The sequence below is a fragment of the Manis pentadactyla genome, chromosome 6 (assembly GCF_030020395.1).
Source record: "Manis pentadactyla isolate mManPen7 chromosome 6, mManPen7.hap1, whole genome shotgun sequence".
NCBI lineage: Eukaryota > Metazoa > Chordata > Mammalia > Pholidota > Manidae > Manis > Manis pentadactyla.
Genome location: NC_080024.1, coordinates 63259510 through 63280507, shown reverse-complemented (window position 1 = coordinate 63280507; position 20998 = coordinate 63259510). Strand labels below are relative to the sequence as shown.

The window sequence follows — 20998 nt, the reverse complement described above, 5'->3', positions numbered from 1 at the left end:
AGAGTCTTTAGAGTTTTTGACATAATCACAGTGATTATTAGAGAGGATGATCTGGCTGTAGAATGCAAGATAGCTTGAGGGGGAGGTGGAAGGGGGCACATTAACTGAGAAATTACTATTGGGAATTTACTATAGCAATCTAGATATGCCATGATAAAACCTTACATGGCAAGAATATAGACTGGAAAAGGTGACAAGTATGAGAGACATTGCCCAGGAATGTAGGATAGTAGAAGTAATTAGGTAAGAAAAGTAAAGGGGAAAGAATAAGAGAGGGATAATATCATTCTTTTGAGCTAAGTAAAAATATAGATTCTGCTCTTAAGGAAATGAGGCTATTTATAGGCCCTATTTATCTTAGTTATGTGACTATTCATATATTTCATGGCAGATATTTTGATTTTGTGTTTGATTTTGTGATTGTGGACCTGAATCCCCATATTAGAGATGAGGATACTGATGCTCAGAAAATTAAGTCATTTAGCCAAGGCTCCTACGCTAGGATCTCATATCTGTCAAGACCTATCTGTGAAGTCCATCTCTGTGACCACCAACTCAATCTCAAAACCTGTACACATAAAATATTTGCAGAAATAGGTCTTGCTCTGACACTGGGTGGCTAGTTTACCTCTGACAGTTGCTGGTATTTTTGCCATTAAATTATAATTCTTTTTAAGGCAAGGTCTGTGTAGTAATTGTGTTACTTGCTTTCATACAGAAGAAGCTTATTCTTTGAAGTTGACTGTAACTGATATAAATGCAAGGCAAAATCTCCTTCTTGCACATACCCCAAGTGAGGCTGTATTTTACAGTTGGTCAGTAATGCACCAGGCAAGTCCGTGCTATGTCTGTTTCCAGCTCCCTGGGAGTCTGGGAGCAGACACAGTCTCCCAAGGGCAGAATAGCTGTGGCCTCACCCTGTTCTTTCTTGGCAACCTCACGTCAATGTCCTAAGCAGGGCCTGTGAGACCTGGGGCAGAGGCCAGGGTGTCTCTAATGCCTGTTGATGGTTCTCCAGCACCACATGAGAGAATGGGCCTTGGAGAGTGAGGCACTGGGGAAATGAGGACACACTTCCACCTCAGGCTTTTCTGTTGTGAAAGCAGGAGAGAAAAATCCTTCTGGACCTCTCTGTCCCTCTCCTGCCGCCGTCTTCTCTGGTACCCTACGGTGAATTGGGTCTGTGCTCTCAAGCATGGGATTCAATTTGTTTTATTGCTGGGCTTGACTATGATTGTCTTTAGTGGTCAGAAAATTATCCAGCATCTAAAAAACACAATTAAAAATTTCAGCTCCAGTGTGTCCGTGTGAGTTTTGGCTGCCAGTAAAGAAGTGTTTCCTCCAAGGAGCCCTTTTGACATTTGGCCTTTAATACTTCTCTCCAAATTTTATTTCACAAATGGAAACCTGAGGGGTTCTTTTCTAGTTCACTCAATAACAGGTGTATTTTAGTCAATCCCAAAATGGAAGAATCAGTTTAATGTCATCTTAGAGGTACAAAATATTTTATAGCTGATAATCCTTACTTTCTAACATGAAATTTACCATTTTAACCATTTTAAGTGTACAATTATGTGGCACTAAGTACATTCATAATGTTTTGCAACAGTGACCACTATCTAATTCCAGAACTTTTTAATCACCCCAGAAGGAAACCACATACCTGTTAAGTAGTCACTCCCCCACTCCCAAGCCTGGCAACCATTAGTCTGACTTCTATCTGTAAGCAGACTTTTGGGAAGGGGAGTGGAAGGCACTGAGGTTGGGAATTAGGAGATGGAGGAGGGTGTTTCCAAGTGTCTTTGTTTTTTTCCAACAACATGGCAGCCCCCCTCAGAGTAGAAGGAGAACAAACCTGTAAGTTGTGTCTCCCTTTGCAAAATTTTAGAAAAACTTCATTAAATTATATTTATATAATATCTACCCATTTCAAGTGCACATCTCAATGGTTATCTTTGCAACTATTACCATAGTCCAGTTTTAGAACAGTTTTCACCCTCCTAGTAAGATGCCTTGTGCCTATTTACAGTTAACCCCATTCCACCCCCAGCCCCAAGCAATCACTGATCTACTTTCTGTCTCTATAAAATTGCCTTTTCAGGACATTTCATATCAGTGCAGTCATATGCTGTGTGGTCTCTGTGTTTGGCTCCTTTCAGTGAACGTGATGGTTTTGAATTTCATCCCTGATGTAGTATGTGTCAGTAGTTCTCTCTTTTTAAAAAATTCTATTGCCAAATAGTATTTCATTGACTGGGTAAAGTACATTTTAGCTGTCCATTCACCTGCAAACATTTTTTAGGCCCAGCACACTACTGCATAGCTCTGTTGTTCTGTGCAAACAATTTAAAAGAAGTGTCTTGTCTGTAAATTCTAGAGGGTGAATTTTTAGATGACCTCTAAGATCCTCAGTGGCCAAGATTCTATCCAAAACAAGTCCCAGGGCAGATCCAAATTCTTAGATCATTCGTTTATTCAGCAAGTATTTCTGGAGCCTTCACAACATACCAAGCTCTGTACTAAACCCAGGGAGTGTGGTCCAGCACTCTTGGACCCCATTCTTGCTCTAATGTAAGAAGTAAAGTTCTTTCCTCACTGCCCAGCTCCCCTCTGGCAGGTCAAAGGAGGAGACACATGCTGGTGGTACTGCTGCTATCCACCTGCAGGCAGCTTCTCGGCTCCCTCCCCTGACCTTCTCATCCTCCAGATGTTCTCTGCTCCCCCAGCTTGCTCTCATTCCATCCTGAGTTGCCAGCAGCTTTTTGTAATTGTTTGTTTGCATGTCTGTCCTGTCTCTGGAATGTCAGCAGCATGAGGACAGACTTGTCTCTTTCTATGCCCTGAACATGATCCAGGGCCTGGCATGTCTAAAGTGCCCAGTGGTTATTTGATGAATGAATCAGTGAACCCCATGCTGGCAAGGGTCAGGAGCAGGTAGGAGAGAGAGAGACACACCTCAGGTCTCCTGAGTTCTAGACAGCCTCACTCTGCCCTCTCTGGTCACAGTGGCAGCAGCTGCTTGGCTGCCTCCCCCAAGTGCAGGCACAAGAGCAGGAGAGGAAGCGGTGGTCTGGAGTTCTTTGGGCTCCTTGGAACACAGGCTTGACACAAACCTCATACCGCTGTCGTTAGTATTTTGATAGTATGCCTAGGGTCACTCTGAGGGCAGACTCTTTAGGGAAACAGCATGAAAATGGTCTTGTGTGGCAGGATGAACCGACCAGAATGGCTTCTCCAGCCTGTCTCCAGGCCCCTCCCCGCTCCCTCCTGCCGCCCCCTGGCTTATGCACCCCTGGGTCATCCTGCCTGACCAGAAAGCCAGGAGCCCGGGGGCAGGGCGTGTCGTGTGTATTCCTGGGGGACACTGGGCTGGCGGTGAGAGGGGAAGACCCAGAAGGCTAAAGCGGGAGCGGTACTTCGTGTGCAGAAGACAACAGGTGGTTTTGCAAGGGCTTTGCTGCCTGCCAGTGCTGGTGGCTGGGGTCTAATCAGAGTCCCATTAAAATTACTGGGACAAAACATTAAAAAGGGAAGAGACATGGATATGTCTAGTTTCAGAGATTTCTTGAAGCTTGTAAAATAAACCATAACTATCTTAAGATTATGTTATTCTCTAGGACTAAATGCAGATGTGTGATCTGCTTGAATAGGACCATGTTTTAGCCTTGTTCATCTTGGGACTACCAGAGGTCTTTCTCCTTCCATGGGTACGTCTATTTCCATGATCATTGATTGGGGATCATTGGTTGGTCCATCATACAAATGTATTCCGTGGGTGGTGGCCGTCTAACATCTGTGGAGGGTCTACTATGGGTCATTATGTCCCTCCATTCCCTACAGAAGGACTCTTAATCCCTGGGTAGGCAGAGAGTGATTGAGATGCTGGTTGGAGAGAAATTACCTTGGGTTTAGGTTGATTCTTTTTGCTAAGCATCTTTACCACTTAAAATGTGCTCATGCTTGAGGTACCCCAAATATAGTCTTTCAATTCTAAAATTCATGCACAGAGATATTTCTCTCTGAGCTAGCTCTAGTGAAAATTCAGGAACACTTGGTCCTAATATTGTGAATCAAAAGTCAGAGTGTGCATTCTCTTTTCTCCTTCTTGAAACTTTGCCTTTTAATTCACACTGGATTCCTTCTGTTGAGTTAGTAGTTTCATTTTTAGTATAGAAATCAAGTTTAATTAAAGCTTACTTGCCATTTAAAATAATTTGTTTGATTTAGCATTCTTAATTACTTTGAGTAAATTTCCTTTAGAGGTTCACCCAATTCATTTGTTTGTTCAAATTATTATTGTCATTTGCATATTTTGAACGACACCACTTTAATGAAATACTGGGGTAGAGTCAGGGCAGGTGATACTTCCTATGGCAAATGCTGAAGAGATGGGCTTCTGCCCTTGTCTGTTCAGCTGGAAGGTTTTTATCATCTTACTTAGTTTTCACAAAAGATCAGCATTTTTAAAAGCTTCAGTGTTGGAAAAATCATTAGGAACGAAGTGTCTGGGAGGGATGTCAATATAATAAATATGAGTGGCATTCAGATCCAACCAGGGCCTGCCACTTAGACATCTCCTTTTAGCTTCTTACAATGAATGCTCTTATGCCTCTCCTTAACCCCAGATATATTCCTGCACATTTGAGGGTATGTGTAATGAGATCATATTTTTAATGCATTTGAGTAACTTACAATAATTTGTTAGAAGGCTTGTCTGTTATTAATGAAAAAATGTAGTATTGAATAAAGGCAATAATTTTATTCTGAGTACATTATAACCACTAATTAGTGTTAATAAATAACTACTTAGAGGAGTGGGGTTTAGAGAACTTAGACTGAGAAATAGGCAAGAATTATTTCTGATTTGCATATCAATTACTTTAGGTTTTATGTATGGGTTTTAGCTCATAATCCTTGATGTACTATTTTGACTGTTCTTTGGAAGTTCTCCTTTACTAACAGAGAGGAATGAGGAATATCTTCATGGTTCTGGACAAGTTTGTGGGACAATATGACTGAATCCCCTCTGTACCTGGTCGAGCCTACATCCTAATGTACTCTCCTTGTTCATGAAGGCACAGACCCTAGTCCAGCATCAACAGGGCATGCTCTTTTAGACCCTCTGTCTGTAGTTAACAGAAAGGATGCTTTCCTGAGGCTTGAGACTGACTGTGGTCACTTAGTTACCTTGTGATCTTGAGCAAGTTACTGCTCTGGACTTCAGTTTCCCTACCTGGAAACTGGTTGTCTGTATATGAATTAGACATTTTCTATGGTCATTCTAATTAAAATTCTCTGCTTCCAGGGGTAATGGATTGTCTCTGATCCATATTCTTCTCCATGGTGTCCATGCTCTAAGGTGGGAAATGGGGAAATCAATTCCTGGAGTTAAGGTGCAGTCAGCAGATATGAATTAAAAGTGAAGCAGAAAGGTTAACAGGGGCATCAAGCCCTCTGTGTTGTCAAGTCCTCTGGGTTCTGATGAGCCTGCCTGTAATGACAGACTTAAAACTTTCACCTGACTTGGGGTAGAGGGAGTAGGGATGCTGGAAAGGACCTTACAGACAAAAAAATCTGGGATATGCACCCCTATGTTTATTGCAGAACTATTTACAATAGCCAAGAAATGGAAGCAACCTCAGTGTCCATCAGTAGATGAATGGATAAAGAAGATGTGGTACATATACACAATGGAATATTATTCAGCCATAAGAAGAAAACAGATCCTACCATTTGCAACAACATGGATGGAGCTAGAGGGTATTATGCTCAGTGAAATAAGCCAGGCGGAGAAAGACAAGTACCAAATGATTTCACTCATCTGTGGAGTATAAGAACAAAGAAAAAACTGAAGGAACAAAACAGCAGAAGACTTACAGAACCCAAGAATGGTCTAACAGTTACCAAGGGGAAAGGGACTGGGGAGGATGGATGGGAAGGAAGGAATAAGGGGGAAAATGGGGCATTACAATTAGCACACATAATATGGGGGGAGGACACAAGAAAGGCAGTATATACAGAGAAGACAAGTAATGATTCTATAGCATCTTATTACGCTGATGGACAGTGACTGTAGTGGGGTATGTGGGGGGGACTTGAAAATAGGGGAAGTCTAGTAACCATAATGTCATTCAAGTAATTGTACATTAATGATATCAAAATAAAGTTTAAAAAAAAGAAGACAAAAAGACTCTAAACATTGTGACTTTTAATGTTGATATATTTTTTACATTTATAAGGGGTTTTCCTTATTTTCTAAATTTCACAATAAAAATATCAACTGTTAATAAAAATTTAAATTATAAGCAAAAGATTGTAAGTAAAAGAAAATCCTTTTTCACTCCCACTATCTAGGGGCATCCACTATTAACACTTTTGATAATTCCAGACATTTTTCTATGCATATATCAGTGCAATTATCATACATGCATATCATTTTTTCTTTTTTTTTAATGAAATTATCATTGATATAAAATCTTATGATGGTTTTACATAAACAGCACTGTGGTTTCAACATTCACCCACACTGGAAAGTCCTTTCCCCCTCTATTACTGTCAGCATAGTAAGATGCTGTAGAGTTATTATTGTTCTTCTCCATGCTGTACTGCCTTCACCATGACCAACCTATATTGTGATTGCAAATTATAGTGCTCCTTAATCCCTGTCTTCCTCCCAATTCTCCCTAACCCCACCCTTTTGGTAACCACTAGTTCCTTCTCCATGTCTGTGAGTCTGCTGCTATATTGTTCCTTTAGTTTTGCTTTGTTGTTTTACTCAACAAATGAGTGAAGTTATTTGGTACTTGCCTTTCTCCACCTGGCTTATTTCACTGAGCATAATACCCTCTAGCTCCATCCATGTTGTTGCAAATAGTAGGATTTCCTTTCTTCTTAAGTATGAATAATATTTCATTATGCTTATGTGCCACATTTTCTTTATCCATTCATCTATTAATGGACACTTAGGTTGCTTCCATATCTTAGCTATTGTAAATAGTGCAGCGATAAACATAGTGATGCATATGTCTTTTTGAATCAGGGATCTTGTTTTCTTTGGGTAAATTCCTAGGAGGAGAATTCCCAGGTCAAATGATATTTCTATTTTTAGTTTTTTGAGGAATCTCCATACTGCCTTTCACAATGGATGAACCAATTTACATTCCCACCAACAGTGTAGGAGGGTTCCCTTTCTCCACATCCTCACCAGCATTTGTTGTTCCTTGTCTTTTGGATGTTGGCCATCCTAACTGGCATGAGGTGATATCTCATTGTGGTTTTAATTGCATTTTCCTGATGATTAGTGATGTGGAGCATCTTTTCATATGCCTGTGCATTTCTTCTTTGGAGACGTGTCTGTTCAGGTTGTCCGCCCATTTTTTAATTGGGTTATTTGTTTTTTTGGGTGTTGAGGCATGTGAACTCTATATATTTTAGATGTTAACCCTTTATCAGGTAAGTTGTATACGAATATATTCTCCCATACTGTAGGATGCCTTTTGTTTCATGTCCTTTGCTGCACAGAAGCTTTTTAGTTTGATATAGTCCCACTTGTTCATTTTTTATTTTGTTTCCCTTGCTTGAGGACATGTGTTCAGGAAAAAGTTGCTCATGTTTATATTCAAGAGATTTTTGCCTATGTCTTCTTCTTAGAGTTTTATGGTTTCATGACTTACATTCAGGTCTTTCTATTTCACATTTACTTTTGTGTATAGAGTTAGACAGTAATCCAGTTTCATTCTCTTACATGTAGCTGTCCAGTTATCCCAGCACCAGTTGTTGAAGAGGCTGTCTTTTCCTCCTTGTATATCCCGGCTCCCTTATTGTATGTAATTGACCACACATGTGTGGGTTTATATCTGGGCTGTCTATTCTGTTCCACTGATCTGTGGGTCTGTTCTTGGGCCAGTACCAAATTATTCTGATTACTGTGGCTTTGTAGTAGAGCTGAAGTCAAGGAGCATAATCCCCCAGCTTTGTTCTTTTCTCTCAGGATTGCTTTGGCTATTTGGGGTCTTTTTGTTTCCATATGAATTTTATAACTATTTCTTCTAGTTCATTGAAGAATGCTGTTGGTATTTTGATAGCAATTGCATTATATCTGTAAATAGCTTTGGGCAGGATGGCCATTTTGGCAATATTAATTCTTCCTAACCATGACAGTGGTATAGATTTTCATTTATTGGTGTCCTCTTTAATTTCTCTCATGAGTGTCTTGTAGTTTTCAGGGTATAGGTCTTTCAGTTCCTTTGTTAGGTTTATTCCTAGGTATTTTTTTTTTTGATGCGATTGTGAATGGAATTGTTTTCCTGATTTCTCTTTCTGCTAGTTCAACATTAGTGTATAGGAATGCAACAGATTTCTGGGCATTAACCTTGTATCCTGAAACTTTGCTGAATTCAGATATTAGATCTAGTAGCTTTGGAGTGGATTCTTTAGGGTTTTTATGTACAATATCATGTCATCTGCAAACAGTGACAATTTAACTTCTTCTTTACCAATCTGGATACCTTTTATTTCTTTGTGTTATCTGATTGCCATGGCTAGGACCTCCAGAACTATGTGGAATAAAAGTGGGGACAGTGGGCATCCTTGTTGTGTTCCCCATATTAAAGGAAGAGCTTTCAGCTTCTTGCTGTTAAGTATAAAGTTGGCTCTGGGTTTGTCTTATATGGTCTTTCTTATGTTGAGGTTCTTGCCCTCTATACCCATTTTGTTAAGAGTTTTTATCATGAATGGATGTTGAATTTTGTCGAATGCTTTTTCAGCATCTGTTGAGATGATCATGTGGTTTTTGTTCTTCTTTTCTGTGGCTGTGGTATATGATATTGATGGATTTTTTAATACTGTACCATCCTTGCATCCCTGGAATAAATCTCACTTGGTCATAATGGATGATCTTTTTGATGTATTTTTCAATTTAGTTTGCTAGCATTTTGTTGGGGATTTTTGCATCTATGTGCATCAGGGATATTGGTTGTAATTTTCTTTTTTTATGGTGTCATTGTCTGGTTTTGGCATTAGAGTGATGTTGGCCTCATAGAATGAGTTTGGAAGAATTCCCTCCTTTTCTACTTTCTGGAATACTTTAAGAAGGATGGGTATTAGCTCTTCTTTAAATGTTTAATAAAATTCAGCTGTGTATCCATCTTGGCTAGAGATTTTGTTTTTAGGTAGTATTTTGATTGCCAGTTCAACTTTATTTCTGTTCAGATTTTCTTTTCTTCTAGGGTCAGTCCTGGAAGGTTGTATTTTTCTAGAAAGTTGTCCGTTTCTTTGAGGTTGTCCAATTTATTGGCATATAGTTTTCCATAGTGTTTGCTAAGAATTCTTTGTATATCCATGGTATCCATTGTGATCTTTCCTTTTTTCAATTCTGATTCTGTTTATGCATGTACATGCTCTTTTTTCTTGATAAGTCTTACTAGCAGTTTATCTATTTTGTTTATTTTCTCAAAGAACCATCTCCTGCTTTCATTGATTCTATTTTCTTAATCTTCTACATTTTATTTATTTATTTCTGCTTTGATCTTTATTATGTCCCTTCTTCTGCTGTCTTTGGGCCTCATTTGTTCTTCTTTCTCTAGTTTCACTAATTGTGAGTTTAGACTGTTTATTTAGGATTGTTTTTATTTCTTGAGGTAAGCCTGTATTGTTATATTCTTTCCTCTTAGAACTGCCTTCACTGGATCCCACAGGTTTTGGGCTGTTGAGTTGTTGTTTTCATGTGTCTCTCTATATTGCTTGATCTCTGTTTTTATTTGGTCATTGATCCATTGGTTATTTAGGACATAGATCCATTGGTCGTTAAGCCTCCATGTGTTTGTAGGCTTTTTTGTTTTCTTTGCATAATTTATTTCTAGTTTCATACCTTCATGGTCTGTGAAGCTAGTTGGTACAATTTCAATTTTTTTGAATTTATTGAGACTCTTTTTGTGTCCTAGTATTCTGGAAAACATTCCATATACACTTGAGAAGAATGTGTATCCTGCTGCTTTTGGGGCGGAGAGTTCTGTAGGTGTCTGTTAGGTCCATCTGTTCTAATGTGTTGTTCAGTGCCCGTGTCTCCTTTCTTATTTTCTGTCTGGTTGGTCTGTCTTGTGGTGTGAGTGGTGTGTTAAAGTCTCCTGAAATGAATGCATTGCATCTATATCCCCCTTTAATTCTGTTAGTATTTGTTTCACATATTTAGGTGCTGCTGTATAGATATTTATAATGGTTATGTCCTCTTGTTGGACTGACCCCTTTATCATTATGTCATGTCTTTCTTTGACCTCCAGGGCCAGGTTTCCAGTGGCCCTGGGCTCCTACTCCCTCCCCACTCTATTCCTCTTCCCCACCTGTGAGCCAGGGCTGGGGGAGGGCTTGGGTCATGCTGCATTGCGGCTCTGCCCCTTTACCCCTTCTGTAGGCTCTTCCCTTCTTCCCCAGATTAGGTGGTCTGTTTTGCAGTCTTCAGGTCAATTTCAGGCCTAGTTGTATTTGCTGTATTTTCATGTTCTATGTGATTTTTGGGAGGAGGTTTTTGCCTTGCCTTCCTACACCATCTTTTCCTCTGTGCATATCTTTTTATATAGAAAAATCATAAGGAGAGTAAAATGGCAATTGACTTACACTGTAAATACAATTATGCAACTGCTTTTTGTTTTTTCATACTTAAATGTCTTTCATAGATATTCTCCCAGAATACCTATGGATCATAGCAAGATTATGTTCTTTAAAACAACAGTTAGATTTGTTATGATAACTATGTAGACATATTAGATCATATATAAAGGCAGTAGCTCTGTAGACAGTGTCACACTGTAGTACACTTGATCTTTCTATTTTAGGAATGTCAGTGAAAACTGGCCATTCTCTAGATATTCTGATGTTACTTGCCTTGGACTTTTTCAGTACTTGAGCCCCAGAATATAAGATAATTTTACTCCTTAAATTATCTTTCTATTAGCTATTCTGATGAATAATCTATATTCATTGTTATTGCTATTATGAAATCCTTCCAGATTGTATGTTTAGATGTTTTTTTTTTAATTTTACTTAGTAGTTATATAGTGCTTACTGTGTGTCAGGCACAGTTCTAAACACATTTCAAATTATATGATTCTTATAACAACTATGTGAAGTAAATACTATTTTCTCATTATAAACAATCATGTTATTGCAAATAATGGAAGTCTTATTTCTTCCTCTCTCAACTTTATGCACTTTATTTATTTTTACTTCCTTATTGTTCTGGTTAAGATCTCCAGCAAAAGGGTGAATAGAAATGGTTGAGAGTGGACATCCTTTCCTTGTTAGTGATATGGGGAAAACATTCAATATCACCATTAAATATGATTTTTACTGCACATTTGTGAAATCCCTTTGTAGTTTAAATTTTCAGAGTTTTCTATCATGTATTGGTATTGAATGTTGTCAGATGCTTTTCCGGAATGTAGTTAAATTCTACATGATATTTCTCTTTTATTATGGTAATATGGTAAATTATAATAATTGATTTTAAATGTTAAAACTGTGTTATATTCCTGAGATAAACCCTGCTTGGTTATGATGTAAAACAGGATGATTACACTCTTTATATATTCCTAGATTTCATTTGCTAATATTTGTTAAGGATTTTGGTGTCTATATTCATAATATTGAGCTATAATTTTCTTTTCTTACAATATCTTTATCAGATTTTGGTATCGGGGTCATGCTGGCCTCATGAAAAGAATTGTTCATGGAAACAATAAAAATAATGTATTGCAAGCCAGTCTCCTAAGTGTCCACCCTCCTTTGGTTTCTGACTACTCTTGGTCACTCTCCAGGGTCTTGAGATAGTTTTTTTTTTTAATATCTTATCCAGAGCTTATAATTGTTAACTATGAGAAGGTTGGTCTGATATGAATTACTTTCATGACCAGAAGCAGGATTCTCTTATACCACTTTACAGATTAATTTAAACATACTCACACTACATTAAGTTACTCACCAAAGGTCCTTCAGCTGGTAAGTGGCAAGTCTGTAATTTATATACAGTCAGTTTGGTTCCAGAGTCTTAAGATTTCTTCCAAGGGGAGACTTTAATGGTGTGAATTTTTAGGACAACAGCAGGAAGTATAGAAATACTCTGGGACTTGCAGGGCCTTATGGTGTCAATTCCTTATGCACTGGACCAGTCTCAAGATCTCATTACTCAGTGGATATTTCACATGTCTTTGGGTGTTTACATTATATTATGTATCGTTTACATACAAGTTACATTAAAGGATGTGTTGTTCTTGGTTAACTGCAAAGTAGATCTTTAGTTAAATGAAATCCCTTATTTTCAATAGGTCCTGCATTGTTGGGCTAGTTGGGACATCTTTTGCAGAAACTGGTGATGTTTATCATGTGGTTCTTTTAGTGATTAAAATAAAGAGAGCTCTAGAGGAAAAGTAATATCAACAGTAATGTAATATAACATATAAGAATTGTTTATTGAATAAACATTACCACAATTATGAGATAGTTGACTTTAGAAATGGAAGTCTAAGATTAATGTAGCTGGTGTGAACCACAGACCTTGGAAGCATAGCAGTGGGACCAAGCTCGAGCAGTTCTTGCTTTAGAGTTGACTCCTTGTCTTCCTTTGTCTCCTCTAGTCAGTTTTAGTTAATGTTCATCCGATGATTCATTTCATCTTATTCCTCATACTCTTTGATTTTATCTCCGCTTTGCATTTTCAAGTCTGGCTTGCTTCATATTGATTTTGTCATAGTTGCTTTGTAGTAAAATTTTATTCATGTGTATTACTTTCAAACCAAAGGGAAAGACCTATGTATTTGCTTTTGGAATTCTCTCAGTATCCCACACCAGTTCTCGGATCATACTCAAACTGACTGGCTAGTAGAGAGTAAGGGTTCAATGCTTGATTGATTGATGGTTCTGAATCCCAGCCAGTCAGTTCTGGGAAGGTGGAGTTATGTTCCGAGTGAAATAAAACTGAGTCCTTGAAGACCATGATAAAGATTTTGGCTTTCTTCCTAAGAATAATGGGAAGCTATACAGAGTTTTAAGTAGGTAAGTGGCAAGCCCAGATTAAAATTTTAAAATAATTATTTTGGATGTTTGTGGAACATTTCAAAATAACCAAGTTCTAGAGTGTAGAAATTAATATGAATGTTTAAAATTTAACCATGAATACAATCTAGAAAAACTGATACCCTGGATAGTCTTCAAGTAGCCCTGATGAGTATTATAACTGCAATGTTGAAAAAAGAGAAGCAGAAGGTTGATATTCAATTTTTTTTGCGGGGTGGGGTGGGGGAGCAGCCAAAGGCCTGGAATGTATTTTGCATTTCTAATAAGAGGCATTTGATTTTTATAAGGAAAAATTAAAGCAACGCAAATATCAAAGAATTAGATAATCAAATATGATAAAGCTACTAAAAATGGCAACTGTATATTTTATGCCTGTATGGAAATGGATATGTCATAATTTATTACTTTTAAAAAGCAGAATTAAAACCATAATTTGCAACTTTAAAATTATGAAAACAATTATGTTTTCTCTTAACAAAAATATATAAAAATAGTGATGAAACTTATGCTTTATTATCCACCAAATTCTGTTGCTTAAGTTTAGAGTTTTGTTAAAAACTCTTAAAAATGTTGCTTAAATTGAGAAGCCAAACCTAATATTATTTCAGTAATCACTGGAAATCTGAGTTAAAGGCATGAGATGCTACTATAACAGCAGAATTTTTAATATACTAAAAACTTTCATATGGAAGTGAACTCTGATGTTTCCTCTTCCCAAAGTGTGGAGATTGAGGAGATTTTAAATGTGTCTCAAAGAAGGGAATGACAAATCCTGAATTAAACTCAGCCTTTCTTTCCTGCTTCAACTGCTGTCTGCTGATGGAAGGTTACTACGTTAATGATGTTTGATTTCCCCAGTTTTTATAAGATTTTATGCTTCTTGGATGCAACATGCCAAATCACAGCATTCATATTCCTCATTAAAATTAATGTTAAATTATGTATATGTAAAACAAACACTGGTGGAGAAAGGAAGAGATTTCTCAGAGAAAAAAAAAAAGAGGCATCAAAAGGTGCACTGCACTGAGGGCAGTAAGTAGAGGATCTAGTTACCCTGTTTTTATGAATAGTGTCAGCTCTGTATTCTTTGCTGAAAACTGGCAGATGACGGCTCTTTCTAGTATTTCTTAAGGCCATCTGTACTGTTTTGAAGAATAAATCATAAATAGACCTTTGAACTAAGACAGTCTCGCTGGACCTATCCTTTTGCGGCTGACTTCCAGTCTCAATGGGATACTGAAGGGGAGGCTCAATAGAATAAACAGTAGAATCCTTGTCCGGGAATGACTGCCTGGCAATTGTTTCATGGAAAACGGGAGGGGAAGGGGACAACAGCCCTGCTCTGTTCCCTGGCTCTTTAATTTAGATCACCAATGATAAAGCCGGGGCTACGGCTAAAGAAAGGTAGGATGCATACGCAGAAACATTAGCGCTAATATGCTGCAGAAAGACAAGATAAATCAGCCCAGCTCTCATACATCACTGAGGGAGAAGCTGACTGCAACTTGACCATGTGCCTGAGTATCCCCATCAGTGAGAAGAGCAGAACATGGATTAAAAAAACTAGAATATTCTCTTAGGGCTACAGCTGTGCTGGACCTGGGAGAAGTGTCGGGTGTAAGTTTCAGCTTGTTTTATCCACCTATTTAGCAGTGTGTTCCCATGCAGGGAGCTTGTTTCTCTTTCTGTGTTTTCATGGAAGCTTCAGGCATGTTTATTTACAGTTGTAGACTTCATTTTGTATGCCTGTAATATCAACCTAAAAAAGTTCTTAACAGAGGACAGTTTAGCTAAGTGTTGATCCAGGAAAGAAATGTGAAAAGTGGTGGTTATCCTTACTGTCTATAGGAAGACTGTGGGTAAGTTTTGTTTTTTTGTTTTGTTTTGTGGGGAGGTGAGGGCCAGTGGGATGGATTTTAAACTAAAAACTCAGTTATTTTGCCATTCATTTAAAAAAACATATTGGTAACCTAGCATTTCACTCCTCCTGTGGTCTTTTGTTTTGAAAAACTGTGTGTGCATATGTAAACCAAACTGCTTGAAACGTGTTATATTTATTAATGGGGTGTTTGTATTGTTTCATATCTGTTATTAGACAAAATAATCATAAAGGGTGTTTTCTATGGACCTTTTTATATTCCAAAATTAAGTACAGATGGTAATTTCCAGCAGTTTTAAAATTTGACAATTATTTAATTTAGCATCACTTAGGCGTCTACACAGGGAGAAAAAGCTGAGATGATACAAAACTGAATAGCATTGATTGCTCGTCTGAATTGCATCCTTAAAGTTTTTGCCTCGAATCTCTGATTTCACAGCTTATTTTTACCAAATTAGATTATCATATTTCATTACGGAGACTACGAATGGGTGGAACTCAAATACCCTTACATTTCCTGTTAGAACAGTGAGAAAGTGAAGCACCTGCTGATTGTTACTCTGAGAGAGATTCTCATGCCGGCTTCCTGAGAAGATTGCTTAAATAATGCATGGGCAAGTGCAAGGCAAGATGGAATTGATGGCCCAGACACTGGGTTCGGGCTATTGTTCAGAGGAGAGACTACGTAAGTGTGAGCATATAACATTCTCTGAGACTCCAGGAGAAGGGTGTAACCGAGTGAAATGAGTGGCCACATGGTGCTGTCTATATGTTATTTCAAAACGAGCCTTAAAACAGCCCAATGAGATGATAGCATGGTTTGAGGGAGGGAGGAAGTGTTAGTTGCAAAAGAGAATCCCCTGATTGAGAACTCCAGAAGACAGACACGGGAAGTGAATATTACATGGGGCGCTGGGTGGCCTTAGAGAGAGTGAATGTTTGACTGATGAAAAGCAGCATGGCAGTCTGGTTTAGGGAAGATGAAACCTTGACCAAACTGCAGCATTCTATATACTATGTCTTCCGTCTTGTCCTAATTAGAGGAATATGTCTGCTGAATCCTAATCTCCTTAATTGTTGATAGAGCAAGCATGCGATTTGCTATAAATACACATGAGCATTCATTTCTGAAATAATGGCTGTTGCCAAATATATTAGACCGACAGGAGTGCTGGCCTAGGGAAGGCTGTGCTGAATAGTTGAGTTTTGGAGGTAATGGACCAGTTGAGAATCATTGCACAGCTGGGCCAGCAGCTGCACCCAGTGCTCTGTCAAGTTTGGCCTCTAATTTCCTTGAACTTGTCCTTGTTTGCCAAAATGATGAACGTAGCAAGAACTTGTTTTAAATGAGCCTGCTGCAAGCAAAAAAGAACCTTCCTAAGGAGTCTTTGCAGAGGTGTGTCGTCAATAGCAGCAGTGGCCAAATGATGTATTGATAAGGCAATGGGAAGTCTGAAGAATCAGAAAAATAAAAACCAATGACAAAGTTGTAGAATGAGGTGAACTGGCAGGAGACCAGAGTACATTAAAAGGCTGCATTGGGTCAGCACTGTCCTAAGTAAAGGACATATGGAAAAATCCCATAATAATATCCAACAATAATTATCTTGTAGTTAGGAAAAAAATAAATAGGCCTGTGGGTTGGAAGGCAGCCCAGTAATCGCAACGCCTTTTTTCCTAACATTGTTCTGATACTCTTTGGGAATGGGTCAGGAAGAAGTGTCAGAGAGAGTATTTTATATTAAGAAGAAGTGTCAGAGAGAGTATTTTATATTAAGAAGCATCCTATGATTAAACTGCAATTAGTGGCAAACCAAAATGAGAGCATAGGAAGGACTCTTTTTCCATTTCTTGGTCCTGGCTTGAGCAGGTATTTATTTAGCATATACTATGTATCTAGCATGTTCTAGATACATACTTTAACCAGCTATACTTTCTGAGAGCAGACACTTGGATTTATACTTCTTTTATATAACTCCCATCTCTTGAAAACTCTTGACCTTGATATGGTAATGATAGCAAGTCTGCCTACTTCCTTGACTTTGAAGAGATTAAATATCAAGTCTTTGTTAGGCAAATTATTTATTTTCCTGTAACAAAACAGAAGACTCTTCAGACTGGGTGATGGCTTGAACACTTACAAGCTGAGTGATTTTGGACAAAATACCTAATTTCTGGGAAAGTCAGTTTCTCCATTTGTGAAATGAAGAAAGTAAGATGCATCAGGCAGGATGGTGAGACTTCAAAGAAATGTGCCTAAAAGCGCAGGAGGTACTTTCCTACCCTCACAGGGTGTAAGCAGGATAATTTACCATATAGATTGAGTGTGTGGTGGGGTAGGGGGTAGGAATGGGGAGATAATAAGTAAGGGTGAGAGGAAAGTTGGCTGGAAGGATGTAACAAAATATGACCTGAGACAGACAGAAATTTGGAGAAATGGATGAATCTGAAATATGTTTTAAAGGGGAAAATTGGCAGAATGTGGCAGTTGATATATAAAACACAGTGAGGAGCAAGAATGAAGATTATAAAGAAGAGCTAGTCATGATGCTGAAGGAAAAGATTACGGGTTTGTGACAATGGCAAGGTGTGATGTGTGTGTATGTGTGCGTGCATGTGTGTGTGTGCGTGTGTGTTCTCATAAACCCAAGAAGCTAAAACGATATAGCCCTTCAGGGGCTTATAAACTAAGGAAACATAAGAGAGAAGAGGATTTTGGAGTGCCTAGTTAACTTATGTAAGGGAAAGAAAAAAATCAATAATAAGCCAATAATATAGGACTATTGCTGACAATGGAGTGAGAATTCAAAGGATTTGCTTAAAATGGCAAATCTATCTTTGGAGTTTTTCCCAGACAATCACCAAATAATAAAGCTCTTCTGCAATCTTGGAACTTATTTAAGCTTTCCTGAGTTAAAAAATGCCACTGAGGGAATACAAATAGTGTCAGGATTGGGATGAAAAAGAGCATGAGGAATGGAAATTCTCAAAATAGCTTGGTTTAAAGCGGAGATGGGAGCCAAAGGCGGCCGGTCAACCTTTCAGGACGTAGCCATTCATTATGACTTGTCAGAAAGCTTGACCACTGTTATTCCTTAAATAACTCATTGTGATTTTTCAGGAAATTCGAACAGGAGTCCAAACTATCCCAAACTCACAACTGGTGCATGGGTGTGGCCCAAAAGCTCATTTGCAAATCCTTATCAGAACAACATTGTAAATGTCTTTGGGCTATTTTTCAAAAGTCTAATCAACTCACTGCAGAAATCATATACATTTGCCATAAAATACTGTAACTCCAGGGAGAGGAAATGCTGGGGCAAAATACCTCTAAAACCGAAATCAGTCAAAGGGAGACATAAAGTTTAAAACCTGTTTATTGCTTACAGACTGCAGACCGGAGCCAGAGCCGGTTCTCTCTCCTGCTCCAGCAGCAGCAAATCAGCCCTCCCCCTCACCTCTCAGGTTCAGATAAGCCCTCAGTCGCCCAGGTAATTACCCCTTGATATGGAGATGAGCACTTCCTCCACCCCTGAGGGACGCCCTGTTGAATTGCAGATGAACTAAAGCCAGGCGAGATATTCCGGAAATATTACAATTTTGCCCACAAATATTAACAGAGACAAGGGAGGTTGTTACTGAAAGTTCCTTGAGAAATCAACCAAAACCAAAAGAGGGAGCTAATCTCAGAACACTTAGCCAGATTTCCTAAAAACTGTTACTACACATCTTTCCTCATGGCAGCTATCAATTTATAGACAGTCCCCAATGTATGATAGTTTGAACTGTGAGCTTTTGACTTTATGATGGTGTGAAAGCGATATGCATTCAGTAGAAATTTTGGATTTTGATCTGTTCCTGGATCAAGCTGTTGCTCCCATTCAGCCTTAGAATATGAGGGTAAATAACCAATACATTGAACAACCATTTTTTTCCCACTTGCAGTATAATATTCAATACATTACATGAGATATTCAATACTTTATTATAAAATAGGCTGTGTGTTAGGTGATTTTGTCCAGCTAGCTGTAGACTAATGTAAGTGTTCTGAGCATATTTAAGGTGGGCTAATCTAAATTGTGATGTTCAGTAGGTTAGGTGTACTAAATGCATTTTCAACCTATTGTATTTTCAACTAATGATGGGTTTGTCGGGACATAACCCCATCACAAGTCAAAAGAAGATCTGTATTCTGTACCTCTCTCCTCCTTCTCTGCCTCCTCCCCTGCCCCCACACTAATTCACCTCATCTTCTTTCTCCTGTCTGTCTTCTCTCATTCCTTCATAGGTAGAGCAACTAGTCTATCTTGGTGTCTGTCATTTTCCTTGCACCCTTGACCTTAGCACAAGTCAGATAATTCAGCAAGCAAATTATCCTTTTTCTGAGTGAGATGAGGAAGGTATTGCATATATTGGTAATTTAATATGTATGTATTTTTAAATTGTCCATTTGTATTCATTCCATCTTTTCTCAGGTTAAAATAGATTTTCCTCTCCTAATTCCTCCACCTTTGTTCTGTACCCCATTCACTGCCATCTTCTTGGGGTGCTTGCTTTATGCACAGTTTCCTCTATGTCCATATCTTTTACCTCTTTATCTCTAGTGGATCCTCCGCATCAGGTCCTCCTCATCAGGGCTGCAGCTACTCCAGTCTTAAAAATAAGACAAAACAAAACCTTCGTCTTCCCCACATACTGTTTCATCTACTCTCTGACATTTTCCTCCCCTTTTATAGCCAAACTTCTTAAAGGGATTGCCTACATTTTTGGGGTTTATTTCCTCCCTTCTGAAACATGCCTTAACCCACTATTATTTAAATTCTGCTCTAACCGCTTCATGAAAATCCTCTAGCTAAAGTCATCCACTGTCTGTTTGTTCTGAATGTGAAAGGAGGTTCTCATTCCTTACCGTTTCTACCGCAGTTGACATTATAGGTCAGCCTCTTCTTGAAACATAGCTTTCCTGTAGCTTCTTTGTGCTTTCCTATGTCTTGGTCTCAGTGGATTTATCTTTCTTTACAACTATTAAAATATAGATGATACTCAGGGGCACTGTTCTTTTCTGACTTGAGGAGGAATAGGGGAAGGTTCCATGTACTCGGTGATATGGACTTCCCATGCTGTGTCACACCAGTCCTCACCTCAGGAAGTAAGACACCGATTTCTGCTTGGAGGTCCCTGATAAGTTGCTGAATTGTGCTTCTCTCCCAAAACATCTCCCTCAAACATACTCCACCACCATCATCAGTTTTGTGGTACTGCTCTCTTTTGAGGCTGATACACTAACTCTGAAATCTTCTTACAGTCTTTCTTAGTCTATTTTTTATAGTATAAACTTCATGGAATTTGTCTTTCTGAGTAACCCAAAGATTTGGAACTCAAAAGGCTTGTCTGTCCCCAAACTGGTTATTAAAATAAGAAATGCTTTCATCTCTTGTGCTTTGAATTTAAAAAGAAAATCTGTTGAGACACTCATTTGGCTATTTTGTCTCTTTCTGGTCTTTTGTGTTTTTGGGGTACTTGAATGATCCTAAGGCAATGCAGGGGGAGGGGGCAGAATATCATAGAGGCAAAAAGTTACAAACTCTTTAATATTTAAATCTACACTGGTAAGTAAAAGGGAAATGAGTTGGTTTTCCTTGTGGTCCAAGGAACCATCCAAGAAAAAAGATTCTTGAACCTCAACTGGAAGACCCAAGAAAACAGCCCTTTCCTTATCTAAATAGGTTCCTCATCATCTGAAATGGACCTATATCACTTTAAATTCAGAAATGATCAGAAGATTCTAAATTTTCAGTACTTCATAAGTAAGATGTATTTATGACTGAGGATATGGCTTTGTGGTGGGTCTTCATAATAAATTGCTGTAGAAGAGAAAGAACTTAATCTATTGGCATTGTCCAGTTTCATCCTGCTCAAATAGGCAGAGACTAATGTTCATCTAGGCCAATTTATAAAGGTAAAGGGGTAACATTTAAGAACTTGTTTTAAACCTTTGAACTCTAACTACATTTTGGAAAGGTTTCAGGTGACATGGAAGAAGTCTAGTGATTT

The 20998-nt window shown here is 38.4% G+C and overlaps 1 protein-coding gene across 12 annotated transcripts in view; it reads left to right on the top strand.

Moving 5' to 3' along the window:
• The window catches only part of RAPGEF4 (Rap guanine nucleotide exchange factor 4), a 312049-nt gene that overhangs the window by 107987 nt on the left and 183064 nt on the right, over window positions 1-20998 (top strand). The window contains exon 1 of one of the 12 annotated variants that reach the window (XM_036876924.2): window positions 14209-14682. The exons of 10 other annotated variants lie outside the window; for them this stretch is intronic. The gene's annotated coding sequence lies outside the window, so the exon portion shown is untranslated. Of the gene's footprint in view, window positions 1-14208; window positions 14683-20998 lie in introns of those variants that run through there. One more of the 12 variants, XM_057503900.1, reaches the window with a different exon arrangement.